The sequence below is a fragment of the Lissotriton helveticus genome, chromosome 4_1, assembly GCF_964261635.1.
Source record: "Lissotriton helveticus chromosome 4_1, aLisHel1.1, whole genome shotgun sequence".
NCBI classification, from domain to species: domain Eukaryota; kingdom Metazoa; phylum Chordata; class Amphibia; order Caudata; family Salamandridae; genus Lissotriton; species Lissotriton helveticus.
The window spans coordinates 869,097,547-869,114,549 of record NC_136063.1 but is presented as its reverse complement, the minus strand read 5'-3'; the positions used below and the strand labels follow the sequence as shown (position 1 = coordinate 869,114,549).

The following is a 17,003-nucleotide window of genomic DNA, read 5'->3' as shown; positions in this document are numbered from 1 at the left end:
TGGCACTCCTCTTTTCAAAAGAAGGGGCTTCCTACTGTAACCATATGGACGAGATACAGAGCTGAGCAACTGCTGTGTCTACAAAGATCAAATAGCGAAATGTATGCACCAGTAGTCCCTGCATCAGGTCTTCCCCAATTCCTAAGAGCATTATAGATGTTGTGATCTTTACCCCGGCCCCTGTTACCTCCGAAAAGAATCTCTCAATGAGACTCACAAATTGAGTCATTTTTCTCACATGTATGAAAAATATGTAGTATATATGTCATATCTGTTCCACAGCAGAAACATTTCCCATAATTTACACCACCCCATTTGAACATCTTTGCTGGGGTATGATAGAAATTAGGTAGAGTCTTAAAGTGTGGTGCTTTCAATGTAGCCAAAACCAAGATCTTCACAGCTATTTCAGACGATTGTTTGACGAAGAAACCTTGCCTCCCTAGGCAACTATCCATTTGAGATTTTGCATCTCAAGAATTTCACTCCTTGTCTGCAATAAACAATTATATAATACCCCAAACTTAACCCTGTGTCTGATAGCCTCTACAAGCAGATTTGGTTCTATCACACTCTGCCGTTTACCTAAGAAGTCATGAATTTGTAAAAACTTAAAAAATTGTTTTTAGGTAAATGCTATTTATCAGCCAATATTGCATAAGAAGAGCAAAGACCCCCTTCATCATAGAAATTGCCTATTTGTGTGATCCCTTTACATCTCCAGCTGTCAACTGTCCAATCCCAGAAAACAGCAGGCAATAGGGTTGTAGCAGATATGGATGTGTAATACAAAACCCCTTTGATCTGGAAACTTTTTCCCAACGCCTTCCAAACCTTGAAGGCTGTTACCGTGGAATCCAAAAGTTGTTTTTATAATACCATTTTAAATAAACAATTCTTAACTTCTGCACCCAAAACCATCTGATATATAGATGGTTAGATGGGGCCTCGGCGAAATTACCAATCTCCTCTGCATATTTTGTAATATGCAGGCAAAATAATATAGTGTGATGTCTGGAACTGACCACCCACCTTTCTCCCGTCGCAGAGTCATAAAACGCATAGCTCTGCACTGTTTACCCGGGCCCATAAAAATCGAGCACAGATTGATTGCAGCTGTTGTAGGTGACTGCGAGAAAGTTCCAGCGGAACTGATCTAAAGAAATAAAGAACTTTATGCAGGATGTTCATTTTCAATATGTTACATCTTCCAACCAGCAAAGGATATAAATATGCCCACCTCTCCAGGAGTTGTTTCACACTGGCAAGAATGGCACCCCAGTTGTCCTCAACTAATTCTCCTACACAGGTTCTTATCCTAATTCCCAAATATGTCACCTCCTCAATTATTCTAGGATAGTTATCACTGGTTTGGTTCAAATAAATGATCTGGGTTTTTGAAACATTGAGTTTGTAGCTTGACACAGTACCAAACCTATGTGCAAGAAGCTCAATTTCAGGCATAGTTAGCGCACGGTGAGATGTTGTCAGCATAAGCCAAGACTTGAAATTGCTCTTTTCTAGAACTAATAGGTTTGATCCTAGAGCCTTGCTCCGACATATTTAAAAAAGGATTGATATATAAGACAAACAACAGTGGGGAGCAGGGACATCCCTGTATCGTACCTCTAGTATTACATACTGGTTCAGATTCTAGGCCCATTAAACATATTCTAGCAGCGGAAGACTGATACAAAACCTGAATAGCTATAACAAACTAGGAGCCAAACCCCAGGTGTTTTAAACCCATCCACAAAATGTCCCAGGCAACCGTGTCAAAAGCCTTTTCAGCGTCAAATAAAACCAAACCAAACAAGCTGCCTTGAACATTTGCCATATCAAGCAAGGTCACAACCCTATTAATGTGATTAATGGTACCCCTAGTGTGTATAAACCCATGTTGTCTTTTTTAAACTAACGGGGAGATGAATTTGACCAGCCAGGTAGCCAAGATTTTGGTATAGATTTTCCTGACGCAGTTTACTAGAGATATAGGTCGATAGGATCCAGGGAGGTCTGCTGGTTTATCCTTTTTTCTAAAAACTATGATGTTTGCCTGATCCCAGGTTTGCCAGTGCTGCACCACGTTGGGCTGCTTGTAAGATTACCAGCATATCTACCTTTAATTCCTGACAAAAGGTCTTATAGACCTCCAAAGGGATCTTATTGGGTCTAGCCACCCTACTGCTAGCTAATATATTTAACGCTTTTTCCAATTCCTCCATAGTGATGAGCCTGTGTGGAAACAACCATTACAACGCAGTCATTACAACGCACTACCTTTACAACGCAGTCATTACAACACAACATCCTTACATCGCATGCCATTACAATGCATGTCACTACAATGCATTCCATTATTACACATGCCACTACAATGCATACCATTACAACGCATTATAAGGAAAGTGATGGGAAACAGTAATTTTTACTCCTACACTATCCAACACTTACTCTACTGTTACACTCACTGGAGTGGGAAGAGTACTTTTTACCCCTTCACTATCCAACACTTACCCTACTGTTGCACTCACTTCAGTGGGAATAGTAAGTTTTACCCCTACACAATCCAATACTTACACTACTGTTGACCTAAAAGTATTATGCGTTATAATGGTATGCATTGTAATGGAATGCGTTGTAAGTGTAGTTTCTAAAAATGCGTTGTGATGACATGCGTTGTAAAATCATGCGTTGTAATGGATGTTGCGATGTAAAAAATGCATTCTAAAGGCATGCGTTGTAAAAGTTTGTGTTGTAATGTGTCCTATTCAATCTGTCTAAAACAGCTACCTCCTCCTGACCCAACCGCTTATTGACTAAATTCTGCAACACTATCTCACAGAGTCTTCTTCTGTATATAATTTCCCAAAAAAGGTATGGACCACTTTTAAGATCTCCCAAAGCATGTCCAGCCAGTTGCCCTATGTATCTTTCATAACCTCGATTCTTAGAGCAGCTTCTTTGGAGCAAAGTCTTTGTGCGAGACACCACCAGTGGCCTCACCATAATCATAACAGTTCTCCTTATTAAGCTTGTATTTGAGGGCATAGTCCCTGCTCCATTGTAAATTAACATTAGCCTTACATCGGGCAACCTCGGTTTGTGATGCCATAATGTCAGATCCTGACAGTATTCCCTGTGCTAGATTTTCTTCAGCTATTTTAAGTTTTGTGTACAGATCTTGAACCGCTAGCTTTACTTACCTCTGCTTATGTAATCAAAACCTCAGAGATTTCCCTTAAACCCAGCTTTTAAGGCATCGCACACATACCCACAAAAGTTTGAATCACAAATAATTTCCAAAATTGCTCAATCCAATTTTTCATGTGGTCAATAAACACAACATCCAATGATAGCTTTCTATCTAATGAGAAAGATATCAGAGCTGGATCAGTGCTGAGAGCTAAAATATCCACCACTACAGGGCCATGATCTACAGTGATCCTAGGGAAAACTAAAATCTTGGCTCCTACTAGTAGTGCAGGTGGTACAAAAAAATAATTTAAATTAACTAATTTTTTATGTGGATAGGAATAGAACGTATATCCTGGATCTCGATCATGTAATGCCATCCATACATTGACCAACCCATGATTGCATGGTAATGCATTCCACAATAGACCATAAACCTTGTTTGTAAACAAGCACTAGGCCAGATCCCTGGATTCCATGCTTGGCTAACACTGCGACCCCCGGGTCATAGTAGACTGTTGTGTACATTACAATACCAAATACCCTAACTCGGCTATGATCTTCAGTTTTCCCCATGGATATGTATTTCCTGAAAACAAGCCAGGTCAGGGTGCATGACCCGTAGCTCTGCAGCCACCCTTTGTCTGTTTCCATCATTATTTAGCCCACACATGTTAAAAGAACAAATGCGCAGTCCTGAATTAATCATCCTATCCCCATCACATGTAGCTGCCTTCCTCCGCTCATGACTCCTGTTATATAGCCACATACCTCTTTGCTTCCTAGTTATGTTACGAATTTGTTTTACTTTAAGCCCCCTCAGCCACCCCACCTGCCACCAAGGTGTCTTTATTGCTGCTGTTCTTGCCGCCTTTTTTGAAAGTGGCGGTAGATAAAGATTTTTTTACAGATCCAGCTGTATCCATTGGGGGTACGAAATTTCCCTCTCCCAGCATTGGAAGGCATTGACAGGTCAACTTTGCCCCGTACCTACCTTGATGTAGCCGTCTGCCGTAGGGGCAGCCACACAGCACAGGGGCCTATACCATGGCGGTCTCCAGACCAGTCCCAGGAACCGCAGCAAATTGATCCACAGAGTAGCCGAATTACCTTTGTTCATGCTAGAGAGATGGGTGAGTAAGCTCAAATCTTCATGGACATTAACAGAGGTTTATTACATACTTTCCCTAGGGCTAGCAGGGAGGTCCGGGAGTGCCAGCTTACATGCCCGGCAACGAGGACGCCATCTTGCCTGCCCAATACAGGACATTTTTTTAGGCCCTGTCATTGGAACGAGTATACTTTCAAACCTTTAGTGGGCATCCTTTGGGACCAAATCTGGTGCCAGCAGCTATTTTTTGTGGTTTAATAGTTTGTAGTTGGATCTTGGGATCGAGCTGGCGGTCTGTTGAAAGGCAATCTACCACCTGTCCTAGCCCCTTTCTCTCTGTGCACCCTTGATGCACTTGACTAAGTGTCCTGGGGATCCAAAGAATTTACTCTGAAACAGTAAAGTGTGCAAAGCAGCCTGGTTGCCTAAATACTTCAGCCATGAATAATGGAATAGGACTCCAGTTCTATTTCATTGGTTTTCAGAACTGGGGTGATGATTAAGAAGGATAGCCGGGGCATTCATATTGTGCCACTAGATGTAGAATTCCAGGACCTGTACAAGCCAAAACAAAAACATTTGCCAAGAATATTTCATTAACTAAGAATAAATGTCGGAGTTTCTAAGACAAACAGATACTGACTAGCGATCCCGCAGTGTTATTCCTATGACCTGCTAAGAAGCTTCCTGGAAACCCAAAGTCTTTTGGTTCCAGGATGATTATGGGTTGCAAAGCTTCAATTTCATGGAATTGACAGAAGTGCACCACCATGACTGGGGCATGTGGCTGACTTTGACTCAACATGATAAACCTCTACCGGCCAGGACACAGAAAGGATTGACAAATTGATAGCTCTTTCTCAATTATGTTGGTGGAAGTGCATGGCCGGCCCTAGTTGGTGGAGCGATTTGTCTGGTTAATACCGATACAAAATAAAGTTCCTTCATGCTAACTAATTACACCACCCTCCTCGATCTGCATTCTTCTAAGAGGGTATTCAGCCACATCAGATTGAGCAATAACAGGTCTGTGATGCACTTAGATGTCTGGTGCTACCTGCGTACTCCACTGAATGAATCAGTGTGTGACTACCCTTTGCTACTACCAATTGGATGGTTAAGTGAGGTCCACAGAATGGCCCTGCCGAGATTCGCAACAGCCTTGACAGAACCCCAAGAAGACAGTTAAACTTGAGTATCTAGAGGAACTAAAAGTTGTAACAAGGTTTCAGTAGGTCTTCTGGGACCACTCTTGAAGGTCCTGCTGCCTGGGCCTTCCCTTGCCCAATCTCAGCTTGCCTGGGTTTCAGGCAACTGGGGAGTCACCATTCTTGGGTAGCATGGCAGCCTGGATGAAAAGGAGCCTCGGCCTCGAAGACACCCTCTCGGTAGGGGGGTGCGGGAAGGGCAACCTCCTGGCTCTTCCTTTCCAGTGCCTCCCACCAGGGCAGGCAGATGTGGGCAACCCCTTGGAGCCCACCAGCTTAGCTCTGGCCGCTGCGTAAAATGGGGACTCTCAACACACAGAGGTCAAGCCCGGTGACGGACAGCCAACGTGCAGGTGGGGTGACCCTTCTTCGTTACCAGGTACTTGGTTCATCCCGGTCCCGTGTGACTGAGTAAAGGGTATGAAGACTCACGCTGGTCCTCCGAGATGGACCGATAGCGGTGGGCTGCCTGCCTCTGCCACTATGGGAGCTTCGCTCACCCTCTGGGTGGCCGAAATTAGGGCTCCTGAGCCGCACACCTGAAAACATACTTCCTGCAACTGCTGCTTTCCTCATTAGAATAATGCCAGTGCTGTGGCTAGATAGCAAGTGAGAGTGCTGGGACCAGACAATGATGTGCTGAGGACAGAGACAGTAGACCAAGCTAGCGTGTAGGGTCTGGCACACATGATGAGAGTGATTAAGATTGGGATGGTGTGAAAGGTAATGAGGAAGGTAGAAGAGAGGACCTAGAATGTATAGGACACGAGGAGCTGTAAGACAGACTAGAAGGGTGGGTAGTATCAACATGCTGTAGCAGCTGCAGTCATTTCCATGGCTTAGAAAAAAGCCTGATAAGTCAGCTGTGGAAAGATGCAACTCATCCTTTCAGAACATTGTGTCACAAAAATACTCCTGGGCAGTTAAAACACATGATTAGAGAGTAAAGCCATTAAATAGAGAGCAAAGGCCTGAGATAGAGAACAAAGCCACCCCATCTTCAGCAAGCAGCGTGCTCATATATAACACTTAGTATATGTAATGCAAGGAAAACACTAGATCTGCCTAAAGAAGAAACCTACAAAGAGAGGGAGCCAGCATCATATGTTATCAGTGTACTTGAAGGTCAATCCAAAAACTATTTTCTCTATTATGTTACAGTTAGCTATGGTGTGCTGCAGTATATGTCATGGGAGGGGTTCACCCAGAGCACATCTTCATACGATCAAATGCCTCCCACCACCTTCAGTTCAGGCCTAGTAAATAGATACAAGTGGCTATTGTCTCAAGCTCTGTGAATATGCAAAAAATGTCTAAAGAAAATTTGAAAAAATAATTGACAACAAAACCTACTGTCAGGCTAGATCAATATTATCAATGCCTAAGGCACATTATATATAATGTATTAAATAGATAAGTTCTAGGCATGCAGGTCAGCTGTACACATTTGCAGTGCTGATTACAAGTTATTTGGATAGTTAAAAACTCTGTGCAAACCCCTGTTTCTGCAAGTGATTACATTATTTGTGTGGTGGAGATGACTGCATTAATTTATTACCAAGCGTGATAAAATACATACCATTGTAATTGTCTCCAGGCACACAAAGCTAGGTCAAACCTGTCGTTACGTACCAGGAAAACACTGTAGGGTAAATACCAGGACATACACATTTTAGTGGCCAACCTCAAAATCCACATTCTGCCCAATTCTGTAGGGCAAAACGTTTAACAGGTGACATTTATTGCACTTGTTAAATTTCGAATCTTGGTATATTGGATTTTAATAGGTGAAATAAATGTGCGCTGAGCACCTAGGTACTCGAAATCAGGACCAGTAAGTGTCACTTACTGCTGCAGATGGTGTGTTTTCTGTGCATACTTCCTGCATACATAGAAGACATTAATTATCATGTGTAGAATTGCCGTGGTAAGTTTTCTATTCATGCGTGACACTTTCACGTGTGCACATGGATGCCTCAGACTTTTAGAATCATATATGCGAAGTATGAATTTTGGCTAGCGTTAGTTGTGTTTTTTAAGGCCCCAATTACTACTATTAATTATGTTTCAGTTGTTAAGTGTGGGGGGTAAGACAATAAGAGCATGTTATTGCCTTGTACTGTTTCCCACTGCAGCCATAACATTGTTAAACTCACAATTTTAATTTAACACCTCGGTCAACCGGTGTTTGTTGTTACTTTTGAGGCTTCGCAAACTGAATTCAGTTTTTAGTATTTGGATTTGTTTCGGTTATGAATTGATTGCCATTACTATGACCTATGATAACATTACAATAACTGAAAACAGCCCAATGAATTTTAGTGAACCTTTAAGTATCTATGATATACTATAACAATTCCAAATACACATAGGCACAGATTAATAGCTCTTTACAATTCTATTTATTTCCCTTTAATCTTTTATGTTAATCGTCTTTTTTCACGAAGCAATAGAAAATAACATTTGAAAAAACAGTACTAACACAAAATGAAAATGAAAAGGGAAGATGTGAAAAGTATATAAGAACAGCAGACCATTGAATTCGTTTCGTAAATGTATTTAAACGTTTCAAAAAGGATTACACAACAAGAAGACATAGGACAGTACCTACTACAAATCATCTTTTAAAAATATATACAGTTAAGAAAGGTGCTGGAGGGGCAATGTGGGCTTTAGGCGCTAAATTGGATCATTTTTCTTTTAGAATGCGCAGAGCATGGCTTTTCATTATGAGAAGAAATTACATAAAGTTTTAACTACTACGTGATCATTATTTTAAACCATGAACATTAAAAACGTGTTATTTATATGTTGATTAAATCTTTCCTCTATGTACTACAATCAGTTTAACATATCTAAATTGACCCCGCTTTTTCAGCTTTGTGCAGTTTCAAAGCTAACGTGTGCAATGTGGGTTAAAGAATTAGAGATTAACTGAGGATTTGTTTGAAGAACGCGTCATCGGTGAAATCGCGTTTACAGGTGGAAGTAAGAATAACACAATTGAGGCAAAAGCAAAATTATTTTATTTGTATTTTCCGTCTTTTATTTATTTTACTACTAGCTGTACCCGGCCACGCGTTGCTGTAGCTCAGTCTGGTTAAATGGAAGAGAAAGAAAAGAGTAAACGCATGTTTCTAATATGTATAATTTCACAATATGTGTTTGTGACTATTGTCTCTATGCGTCCCTTATAGTTGTTGCGCAGCAAGAAAATCGATAGGGTCTGTTCGGCCTTTCGATTAAAAAACACGCGTGCATTGTACACGCGCGTATTCAAATCCAACGTTGTGTATATATAAACACACGCTAATGTTGCAAAGTGAACCAACTCCTCCCCACTCCCTCCACCCACTTCCCAGACTGCCATCCTGACACCAAATGTCCATCCTAATATATGTAGACTATTGTCTCTATGCGTCCTTTCTTAATGTTACAAAGTGAACCAACTCCTCCCCCCTCCCTCCACTAACTTCCCGGTCTGCCATCCTGACACCAACTGTCCATCCTAATATACGTAGACTATTGTCTCTATGCGTCCCTTGTAGTTGTTGCGCAGCAACCAAATCGATAGGGTCTGCTTGGCCGTTCGATTAAAAACATGCGCGTATTGGACACGCACATATTCGAATCCAACGTTGTGTATATATAAACACGCACTAATGTTGCAAAGTGAACCAACTCCTCCCCCCCTCCACCCACTGCCATCCTGACACCAACTGTCCATCCTACTATATGTAGACTATTATCTCTATGCGTCCTTTCTTATTGTTTCAAAGTGAACCAACTCCTCCCTCCACACATTTCCCGGTCTGCCATCCTGACACCAACTGTCCATCCTAATATATGTAGACTATTGTCTCTATGCGTCCCTTGTAGCAACCAAATCGATAGGGTCTGTTCGGCCTTTCGATTAAAAATAAGCGCGTATTTGACACACGTGTATTCGAATCCAACATTGTGTATATATAAGCACGCGCTTATTCGAATCAAATTTTGTGTCAAAATTTAAAAGCAATTGGTGAAGAACTTTCGGAGATTTAAGACTTTGAACATATGAACATTCACATTTTTATGTGTCTGTTCGGTCTTTCGATTAAAAACACGTGCATATTCGACACGTGCGTATTGGAATCGAAAGTTGTGTATATAAAAACACGCGCAAAATTGAATCCAACGTTGTGTCAAAATTTCAAACCAATGGGTGAAGAACTTTCGGAGACTTGCGATTTTGAACAAACGAACATTTACATTTTTATTTATATAAAATATTTCAGACAGAAATAATTGCTTTTGTTAAAGTGATAGAGAGATAGCTTTAACAGTGATTTGCAATGATAATGCAAATCTCAAGAAAATGAAAATCATCTCCTTCTGACGCCATATGTTATATTTCAAAACCAGAAAAAAAGTATGTTTATGACGTGTCACCTATTTTACAGAAGAAATAATATATATTTGCATGGGCAGCATCAACCAGACCGCAACGCCCTGGAAGAAGGTGCAAGCAATCATGAACATCAGTTCACCAGAATGGAAAAAATTTAAGGAATTACATCAGATACTCTTTGACAACCAATGACATAAATGAAAGAGACATTTTGACTGAAATTACATGTCATATAACTTTCATCCGTAATTAGGTTTTCCCTGTTCATCTCCAGCTTAGTTCTCCCTGAAGTCCCTAAGGAGGCTGAGAAGACAATCTTCCTATTCTGCACAACACCCTTACAGACATGGGAATCACCAGCCAAAACAGTACATGGGGGTTGTGGCTCATTATCCCGGAATGGGGAGTGTGATGAGATAAGACTAAGGTAGCCAGGGAATCAGGTGTTCTGGGATTACTGTGTAGTAGGAGGGAGTAACAAAGTTATAGGGTGATTTGCAGTTAAGAGGATAGGGCACGCTGGTCTTCAGCAGGAGTGTGCCAGATGGATCTCCAGGACACTGTGAGTACTCGGTATAGGGTGGGAGTAGGACAGAGCTGCATGGCATCTTTTTAGGTTAAGGGTGGAGAGGATACCATTACTTGTTCATTCAAATATGTCTGTTATTATTTTATTTGCAATTCTGGTGACTATTTGTACCTCAGTTCAGAAGTAATTTGTGATGATGTCATGCCAAATCTTCTTGATATGCATCTGGTCTCACTGGTATTTGGTGGTCATCCTTGTTGTCCATTGTGTGTGCCTCCTAGTCATTTGGCATTGGGCTTCCTCCTCCTTTAGCATTTCAGAAAGCCTAACTGCAATGCTGTGTAGGAAACAACATATTAAAATCACTTGATAACTGGTTTATATTTTAGTACTTCCTCAGTCTGGTGCAGACACATGAAACATGCCATTAAGTCAACATATTTGCACCACAGTGTTTATTTATTTTATTTATATATTTAATTAAACAATTTTTATAGTGCTGGCTAGACCTGTAGGTATCAGAGCGCTTTACATAAGGACACCAAAGTTACAAAAATAGTAAAAATGATATGTTACATCAAATATGTGAGACACATTAACGGGAGAGAAGGAGAGACCAGTAAAGGGGGAAGGGGGAGAGGGGGAGTGAGAAGAGAGAGTACGAGGGGGATGACGGAATAAGAGACAGAGGTAAAGTCAGCCCAAAAACCGAATGGGTAGGTGACGGCCAGGGAGGTAGTCCATGGCCAGTCTCCCCTATAGCTCTCAAGGAAACTCCAACGTGTATCGGTCAGACAGGTAGATAGAAATAGACAAGGCAAAAGCAGAACGGCAGAAATACGATGAGGGGGAGGGTGGGCGAGACAGGGAGAAAGGGAGAAACTGTGCCCAAGGTCAGGCTAGGCAGGTGACAGTCAGGTGGTGAACCAAGTCCGATCTCCTCATTAGCTGAACAAAGCAGCTCCACCGGGTGTTGGACATAATGCTCGGACTCCCCTGTCAGGATAGAGGGAATGTGTACTCAGGGATTGTCAGAGTAGTGCGGTGGGAGGGAGCCATGGTCAGAAAGAATACTAGAAGTCCTTTTGAGGTCAGGCACAGTCCTGGAAGGGTTGAGTAAGTAAAAGTTAAGCAAGGGGGAAGAAGTCATTATTGTCGGCCATGTTGGGGTCAGGCATCCTGGGACCCTTTTCCAATCCAAGAGTGTGCCGAGTACTACAGAGCTTTGTAGGGAGGGAAGGGGCAGACTTCCATTAGTTCTCAAAAAGGACACAAGATCTCCCCCTTTGTCCCTAGGCTCTCGAGGAGTAGCGCTGACCCTGAAAGCGGGCTGGGACACATCTCCCATTACGGTGTCAGGAGATGGCTCAATCAGCTGTTTAAGTGTGGTTTAAGCGCGCTCTTGGTTGTTGAACACGGGGCTTAAACGGAGCAGAAGCTCCGAGCAGCCATGATGGATCCTGGCTCCTCCCAGTGTTGTGTGAATGATGTGTGCTCCATCGTAGCTACTTTATATAGTATTTAGTGGCTGGTGATAACCCATGGCACCAGAGGGTTGCTCCAGTCACCTTTGTAGCGTCTTCCCCAGCCTTGGAGCATGAAATTCGATTCTGCCATACACAAGAGCTGTGATTGAAGATGTATTTATTCAACAACATTCACTAACGGACTGCACATTACATCATACTTCCCAGAACCACACCGTAACACCTCCCCCCATATTACGTGATTCCTGTTCTGTGTCATCCCAGAACCACAAGGGTTCTAGTGTGAATAGCATCAATATGCTACATCTTCCCCTTTGCTAAATTGAAAGTGGTAGGTATATTTTGAACTCACATCTCCTCAACCAGTCTGTGAGGAGCTCACACTTGTCCGCAGGTACAGGTGATCGGAGTTCACCCTTATCAGACAACAGGCTTTCAGGCTCAAGAGCTTAACCTGCAGGCGTGGTCAACTCCATTGTAGTGTCTGGAGCTGGTAAGTATCGAGGCAGCTGTGTAAAGTGTGATCTGCCCGAGTGATACATTTCCCAGTACGATGTGCTGTCACCATGTGTAAGTCCAAGGCAGTGTTTCCACCAAAGGAAAACATGAATATTCATCCATGACTACCACGAGATGCTAGCTATCTCCTAATGGTCCATGGAAGGTAAATGTAGCTCTCTTCCAGGGTTAGGCAGAAAGGTCAGACACGGTCACAGAGTGCTGCATTACCTTGAGGGACAGACAATTGTAGATGTGGCCTGCTTTCTATTCACTTTCAACTCGCTCATCTAGTTGAGGCAACCACACTCTGTCTCTCAGTGCTCTCTTGGTGAATATGATTCCACGATATCCTTCATGGGCCAATTCGATGACCCATTGCCTGGGGCTCTCAGGTATGATGATTCTCCAGCCTCTCAGTATAATATCTTCTATCTGCTAGCTCATCCTGTACGTATTTGAATTTATGGAATTTAGTGTCCTCAACCAGATGCCGTGAGTGTCGTCTCTATGATTGTGTTTCAGTGAGTTCTTTAACAATAGTCATGACTTTGTATGTGTTGGTGCCAACACTGATTTGGTCCACTGACAGAGCTGCTGGTGCGCTGAACTTCACAATTAAATGAAATTTACTTATTCTTCCACCAACCTGGATGTGGAGCTAGGACGATATAGCGGTGCTTGTGAAAAGTGATCTGCTGGGTTCTGTTCCTTTCCAGGTTTGTGCATATTCTCATAGTTGTACTAGTGCACACCCCCACCTTTCTCTGTGAGAGGCATCTTATCCTTTGGGTTTCTAAAATGAGTGAGCAACGTCTGATGGTGCATGATGAAAGTAAATCGTTTTCCATAGAGAAATACACAACAATATATGCAGGCCCACACTACAGCAAGGCTTTCCTTCTCTGGCTGTGAGTAGGCATGTACTTTTTCAGACCAGCTTCAACTGGCATAGGCCACAATGTGTCTTTGAGCATTCAGATGGCTATTGTTTTGAGCAAGAATTTCCCTAGCCCTATCTTGACTTGCATCTAGCATGACCTTGGTGTGTAATTTGGTGTCGAAGTAGGCCATTTCAGTGGCATTCTCAATCGCATGTTTTATTTCTTTGAAAATTTGATTGCATTCAGGAGACCCCTGAAAAGGAACACTGCGCTTTGCCCTTTCTCTCAGTGGGGCACTCACTATGGTGAAGTTACAAATGTATCTTGAGCAATAACTAGAAAGGATCACAGCATAGTAACATCCTGGAGGGGGGGCAAGTGTATGACAGTGCGTGCACCTTATCTGACATCATTCCCCAACTAGAAAATATGTGCCCAAAAAACGTTAGTTGGGTTTTGTGAAATACACATTTCGCTGCCTTCAAAGTGAGACCAGCATCAGCAAGTAACTGGTACACTTGAGTGACACCTTTGTTGTGCTCCTTCTGGGTTCTCTCAAAGACCAGTATGTCATCACTGTAATTGAAGGCATGTGTAAGAGGTTGATTTACTCTGCAGATGACAGCCTGAAATATCACAGCAGCCAAAGATACTCCATAACTCAGTGTCTTGTTTCTGAGCAAATCAACATGACTGGGAAAAGTGATAATATTTCTGCAGTTCACTGTTAACTCGAGTTGGTGGTATCCTTTGTTCAGGTCAAGACAGGAAAGACTTTACCTCTGTTCAGTTACATGATCATATCCGCTATATATGGACCAGGGTGTCTCTGGCGCATATCAACACAAATATCCACCGCTCAACTACTGTCCCTTTTCGGGTACCATTCCTAAGGGTGAAACCCATGGCTTGGGGCCTGTGGAACGTTCAATAATGTCATGTTTCAAAAGTCTTGTCAACTCTTTCTGTACTGCTTCTTGCCAAGGAAAAGCGACTCTACATTGCGGCTGGGCAACAGGACAAACTACATTGTTGATATTACACTGTTCTTTTATTTTCTTGAGTTTCCCAAGTCAAGAAACAATGACGGGAATTTGCTCATGATATCACGCTGAGCGTAGAGGTTGTAGTTGAGGGATTATATTCCAATATCAGCTGCTTTGGCAAATTGGAGCATGCCTGCACTTGACAATGATCCTTGTAAAACATAAATGGTGGCTCGGACTGATGTTGTTTTGGGTTATATTGCTGCTGTGAATACGCCTTCACTTTGAACGGTTTAGAAGTGGCCCAGGTGTATACCTTTGTGTCTGAAGGAGTGAGGCATGGCACAGGCAAGATGCTGTTGAACTTTTCTACTGGCAAGATATTAATTGATGCCCCACTGTCAATGATGAAGATTATGTAGTGACCGTTTACCTTCAATGTAATTATTGGACAGTGTCCGAAAGATGTTTGGTGCTTTGTTAAGTGAATTTGTTTTTAACTTCAGTTTTCTTCACAGGCCGCTAACCCCACATGTGCTTGCCTTCTTTTGGTGGACATCATCAGCACACACCCATCTTTTTCATTGGTATTCAATAGTGATGTTGAGGAACCTTTGTAAAATAAACTTGACGACGATTGGTTTTGCATGCTCTCTACTTGTCATAGATGATTTTTCTTTTTGACTTTGCGGGTGTGGCAAGAGCTACTGGTTCATTGTGCACTGTCCCCGCTTCTATGTCAGCAGCTGGTCATTCTGCTCTTACTCCAGCTCTCACAGCCATCAGGATAGTCTGTAGACTGAGTGTCTCTCTCAACATGCGCCTTCTAAAAGAACCTGAAAGGCAGCCATCAATGACTCTGATGCGCATGGCTTCAGCGGTAAAGTCACAGAACTTTCAATGATTAATAAATGCGTCAAGTCTTTCAACAAACACATCTATTGTTTCACCAGTCTGTTGTTATGCTTTGTTAAATATATACCTTTCATAATCAACATTCGATATTGGATTGAACTTGGCTTGCAGTGCTCATTTCACCTGTCACCACAATGTTCCGTCGTTCTGTGAAACTTTCTTTGGCACTCCTTTCACTCTATTACCTGCAAGGTTTTTAAAATATTTGATGATTTTCTTATCAACTTTCTCCTCTGTCGCATCTATCACATCTATGACGTAAATGAATGTTTCAATACATGCAGTCCTCCTAGCACTAAAGTTCTGTTTCTTGGATATGTCAAATGGGGATTGTGGCTTCAAGAACACTCCATTCCTGCCAGTTGCAGGATGCTTTGCAACAATTTAGGGCACATGTGACACACACAAGCAGTTTGCCGCTTCACTGCAAACTCTGAGGGAGCAGTCTAGTTTTCCATTGTTACGTATACTCTACTTGTCACCAGCTATAGGATTTTCCACAGCCCGGGAGCACGCAAATAGATTACGCCACACACGGGTGCTGTGGTTGTACACTTTTTTATTCTCCAACATTAATTCACCCACTGCACATTACATCATACTTTTTGAACCCCACCCTAACACCTTCCCTGCATATCACATATGTCCTGCCCTGAAACACAAGTGTCCTTGTGCGTACAACATCAATATGCTACAGCTTTAGTGATACACACACAAATGTGTTAAAGCATTTAGACGTACCATGTGCATTTCATTGATCCTGTGTATTTGGTGGCATTCGTAAACTCGAAAATTTGATTTGTGACAAATCAGCACTGCAAGACCTACACAAATGTATCAGGCCAATACAATCAAAGCCCATAACAACCTGGGTAGACAAGTGTCACTATGTATTATTTAGCAAAATCAAAGATGTTTACTGAGTCTCCCTAAACAGGCATGGTAATTCAAAATGTTACTTGTATGTTTTTCATTGCAAGGCTGCTTTTCAAACTATTTCAATGACTATGCTCAGTCATGTAGAACGGGCTTTCATAATTAATAATGAGTCAGGTTCAAAAAGCTAATTACAAGATTATGGAATCTTAACTCGAACCTTGGAATCTTTAACAGAAATGAGTGAAGCCAAGATGAGCCTCACACACTATCCAGAAATTGGGAGTGTGCTGCAATTTGTGGTTCCTGTAGACTTGCTCCCCTGCTTTTGCCCTATTCATATTCTGTAAACTAACTATGTCATGGAATTTGGCCTTCAATTCATTGAATTTCTCAGGGTCCATTGGTAATACGATTTAATAGTTAACCATGTTAAGCAGTGCAGCATGTCCTAAGTGAGTATCTTGGCTGTGCCGAACCCCATGCAATGTACTCTGCATGCTGGAACGAACTTGTAGGAGAGTATGGCAGTCTATATTACTATGTTGGGGTCAAACAAATCAACAGTGATTGCATGATGTGTTGTAAGGACTACACATTAAGACAACGTGATGCCAGTACCTTAGGTCGTGTTATGTTCAATGAAGTAAGTATTGACCTAGCAATCCTAGTTCTTCTCCCCTTTCTAGGTTCTGTGATGGCCTCTTGATACTTTGCAGACTGATTCACCATCTCCAGTAGCAAGAAAATATGTATCATGATCAGAATCTGTTGAAGTGCCAGGATATGCCTCAAGACACCTGCACTCATCTTGATGTTTGTGTTGACAGTTTTATGAGGCTAAGGCATCAGTTGGTTTCACTTGAATGATAGTTGTGTGCATTATTCTTTCTGATCATGGGTTCTCCTTATGGCATTGTTCTG

At 42.1% G+C, this 17,003-nt stretch overlaps 1 protein-coding gene across 1 annotated transcript in view; it reads left to right on the top strand.

Annotated features, from left to right (window-relative positions):
- Nucleotides 1-17,003, top strand: part of CDH19 (cadherin 19) — a 1,180,733-nt gene that overhangs the window by 661,956 nt on the left and 501,774 nt on the right. The gene's annotated exons all lie outside the window — the stretch shown is intronic.